The sequence below is a fragment of the Carassius gibelio genome, chromosome A13 (assembly GCF_023724105.1).
Source record: "Carassius gibelio isolate Cgi1373 ecotype wild population from Czech Republic chromosome A13, carGib1.2-hapl.c, whole genome shotgun sequence".
Classification (NCBI taxonomy): domain Eukaryota; kingdom Metazoa; phylum Chordata; class Actinopteri; order Cypriniformes; family Cyprinidae; genus Carassius; species Carassius gibelio.
Window position 1 is genome coordinate 22,402,154 of NC_068383.1, and position 4,662 is coordinate 22,406,815.

Below are 4,662 nucleotides of genomic sequence, written 5' to 3' on the forward strand. Positions count from 1 at the left end.
TGATATTGATGATCAAAGTAAACAATGTGACCCTTTATATAAGGCTTTGATTTGAACCTTTTGAAGAGAGTCCAAACCAATTAATGAAGTTTGGAGTCCCAAGAGCTTCATTAGAAGCCTGAACGGCGATTTCGAGACAGCTGCCATTTTTCTCCTCTGGTTTCTTCTTAGCCCCCATTCAGCACATTAGAGAACATCTAACCGTTCATTTCAGCTAACAGTTTGTTCAAGAAACCCAATTGATTATGGAGCCAAACAAAGGTTCAATTTCTTCTCTGAACATGACGTTGTCAGACAAGGACAAATGCTCTTTTTCCTGGGAATGATTAATGATAGCTGGTAATCTGACTAGGGTAGTTTAAGAAAGGAACAGGTTTGTTGGATATTGATAGCTATTCCCTTCTTGGGCTATTCTCCAAGGAAACAGGAAGTAGCCATTGAGACTACTGAACTTGGGAGGAAACGTGTTATAGCTGTTTGTGTCACTTGAGACAAGGAGTGCATTTAGATGTTAACAGTGTTGGGGAGTAACAATTACACAAATAATAATAAAATGTAATTACAAAATAAATGCAAAGGTAATCTGTTACATTTCCAGAATTACCTTCCCAACACTTGATTTTAAAAAGCTAAATTGAGAGGGGACAACATAGAAAAATAGACAATAACATTGCCTTTTTTATTTTTTAAACAATGACTTATTGTGTATCATTGATATTGAACTCTGGATGCATGTTTTGGAGGGAAAAAAAATCTTTAAATTTTAGTTTAAAATGTGATTTTTTTTTCTCTCTTTTTTAAGCTCCAGGGCTGCACAATTTGGACCTGTGTTTGTATAAATCAATAAGACTATATGACACTGCTTGCCTACTAGCAACAGCTGATTGTAATCGTATCTTCATGCATCATGCATAAATGAGATTTGAGATAAATTATTTTGTTCCTCACACAAACAGCTTCAGAAGACTTGAAATACAGTGCAGCCACAGACGTTATAAAATAAATCATACAAACTTCTATGGTGTGTTAGCTAATTTTCATCTCTTGCATGGAATAGAGCAGGACAGGGAGTCATCCGGTTTTGGAATGGCATTACAAAATATTCATTTTTAGATAAACTCCACCTGAAACTATTATGTCTAAATAAGGTATACTTTAAACATTCAGATTTATTGATATATCTGTTTACTAAATGCATTTATTTATTCAATGCTAAATGAATTAATGCTTGTGTTACTATATATATACTTGAAAAGGTTTATGTTTAAAACCTAATTTCCTTGGAGAGCGGCTTTTCCGTCTACTCTCCAGAAGTGGCAAGGAAACCCCTCAGTTACACACACTTATGAAATGCAGCGCTTCTTAACCGAGGCCGCCCTCCTGCAGGAGATTTCGTCAGTTTGCTTTTTTCCACCAGCAACAGGATCAGCCATAAATACTCTCTTCCCAGGAGTGCGCATGACTTCTCTTTTACACAGATTCACACACTTCCTATAGCTCTCTCTCTCTCTCCCTCTCTTTGTAGGTCCGACAAACAGTTCAGCTCCTTTCTCAGCCATTGGTTCCTAACCCAGATCAAATGTTAGGATTTAAAAAGCTAAAGTCTGATGTGGATGAGCAACTGCCCATAAAACACTTTAATCCCTAATGCTGTAATGTATTTAATTTCACACTCTCTGATGCTGTTGCCCCCTTTTAGGATTACTGAGGGTGGGGGCTGGGTCAGGGTCTGGGCACTCAAGCCCTTCCTATGCAAAAGATGAAGATTGAGGACGCCGATCTAAAACAGTTGAGCTCTTTATAGAGCCGGATCCACAGAATGCCATTGCACTGTTTGGTTGCTTGTATTTAAATTGGAGTTGAAGTTTTTTAAAGAGCAGGGGAATGCAATGATATCTGCATTGTCCTGAACCCTGCTTGAGAGACCCGGGCAAATCCCATTCTATGCGTGTTACTATGGAGCTTCATAAAGTTGAAGACCAATATAGTTGTGCCTTTATTAGATGAGGATCTGCACAGGCGGATGGGATATTGGATGCAATAATTCCCTGCTAGGAGCGCACACATAGCCTCTTTTATATCGCCCTCTAATATCCAATTTACGGGCGAGAGGACTTCAGCCAACTGAGCCCACTAAGTAAAAATGCAAAGTCTTCAGCGTGAGATGGAATTAAGGCCAACTTTTCCTCTCTTCTGTTTGCCAACACTTTTGAGGTTTAAAGGAATATGAAACTTTTTTCTCTCTCTTTTTTTTCTTCCTATTTCCCCCCAGTCTCATTCACACGTGAGATAGATGCAACTGAAAACAACAACTACTGTAACTCGGTGTGAGATGAAATCCTGCAGCTTTGTGGTTTTGTGTGGCGCTTGTTAAAGGGTTTATATCATGTTTGGGTAACTGTGTATTTAATTAAAGAAGTAATTTAAGAAGATGCCACGTTTTCTGGCAGAGTTAGCACTGTTGGGCATACTAGTCATTAACAGTTTCCTGTGGACATACTGGAATCCTGTTATTCGGGTTAGGAAAATAACTTAAAAATTAACTTTGTGCTTTTTTAACAAAAAAAGAACTGATTTCTATCTGTTTAGACAAATCTGTTGTATTCAAACGTTTTAGTTCCCCAGATCTTCGCTTGCTCTTTCTAAGAGGTTTGATTCACACTCACTTTCCAGTTTCTCTAGCTGTCTAATTCTCCCATTTGCTCTGATACAATCACTGCCAGCGGATGTATTTACTTATAACAAGGGCTTAGCTGCAGCCCTGTAAATAAGACTATATGGTGATTTATACGCTAAGCACTAAGGATTGTGTTGCCCTGCTGGTTTAAGCATTTTACACTTTGATAAACTCACCCGAGGCTCTCTGCCACTTTGGGTACTAAACCCCCAATGTTGACCCGGCCCTACTGCCTTTTGCCTTATTAAGCAGGCAAAACCAATCTGATAAATGCACATGCTGTTTTTTGGCTTAAAATGTTATTCAAGCTCACCATGTAGTTTTCGGTTTGGAGTTGAGGAGATTACTTCTGCAAAAACACTACTGAAAACAATAATATGATTGGTTATCATGACAAAAGAAAGCAAACCCAATCCCAATGTAAAAATCCACTAGGACATCAATGAGACCAACACAACCGACACAAGAGCTTGAGATGGGTTATTATTTACTTTCCTGAATGCAAACTGATGACAATGTGCAGAAGTCATAAAACAATCCTCCATCTTATTATTTGATCATTTCCACTTGACGGCTTCATGGCCAAGAAAACAGAGTGAAATACTGGCCATGTCAATAGTGGATCCATAAAGACTGTGCTATTTGGCTTTCGCTTTAGAATAATTTAAAAGCCCAGTAATCAATAACTAATCTTGGCTATAGTCAGATGAAATGAAGTAAAGTGTTAAATGATGAGGCACACTATCAGAAGGTATACTTACACCTTCCGTAGAGTAAATCACTATCACAATTTCTCAGTGAATGTGTGTGTGTGTGTGTGTGTTTAGTGGTTTATTTTTGCCATTTTAAGAGGAAAATCTGCTCAATTATGTGGAACAGATTAAAACATGACACAATTTGTTAAATGAGCTGAAAGTGCATGAAATCCTTATCTTTTTTTTCCAACAGAGAAATATATGTTTAGAGACAAAAATACACATAAAATGATTTCATGTTAAATCTATGAAAACAGTTATTGCAATTGCATGCATTTTTGCTTCTGTTTTTTTTTTTTTGTTCTTTCCTTTTTTTTTAAGGTTTGTTAAACATTTTTACTAACAATAATACAATGCTTATATATATAAATACATGATGATTACAAGACAAGAAAGCATTTTCAAATATGATTTAGTTTATAAAATATTCTTCTCAGTTCTCTGCAAATCTGCTAAATGTCCTTCAAGTTCCCTAGTGGGTTTGCTAATTTCAGAGAATTTTAAACTTCACAATCTGGAGCAAAAAAGAAAGTAGTTCCAACTGTTAGGCTTTGGATCATGTCAAACTACTTTGTGGGTGAATTTACAAAGTATTAGAAATGTCTGAATGCCACTGTATTAAAATACCAAACCATGTGGCATACACGCAAATGCAACAGAAGTTTCTCAGAACTGAAATTTTCTTACTGGATATAAAGGATGTGGACTTTCATGCAGTGGAGTTTGGGTGCTTGCATTTATTAGCGCAGGCCCATCTGTAAATGCTTCTGGAGCTTTGGTCTGTAGCATTTAGTGGACACGCTCACAGCTGCTTTGAAACAGACCACTGCTTTGTGCGGTCACCCTGTGCCCTCTATGACCTCTACCTGCACTGCAGAGCAAACAGAGAGTCAGGAGAAGAGAAAGGATGAGAGGGAGAGAGGAGGGCGCTGGTGGAGCTCTGTTAATTCTTCCATATCTAAGCTTCTTTGCTGAGGCTCTCTTTGTCTTCAAAGTCCGAGTCATTAAGGACTAATCCTACCACTCCACCTAATCTGAAGTCGTGGAGTCAGAGTCCAGCTTTCCCCAAAATGGCCTTTGTTGAGGCCAAATAGACACGGTTAACTTTTAGTCAAGAGCATCCAAAGTGCTCCTCTCCTCTTTTTTGCAACCCCAGTCCTTCAGGCTCAGTCCTTCCCAAAAATGTAATCGAGTGCTGTTAATAAATCTTCCCTTTTTCTGCTCCTCTAT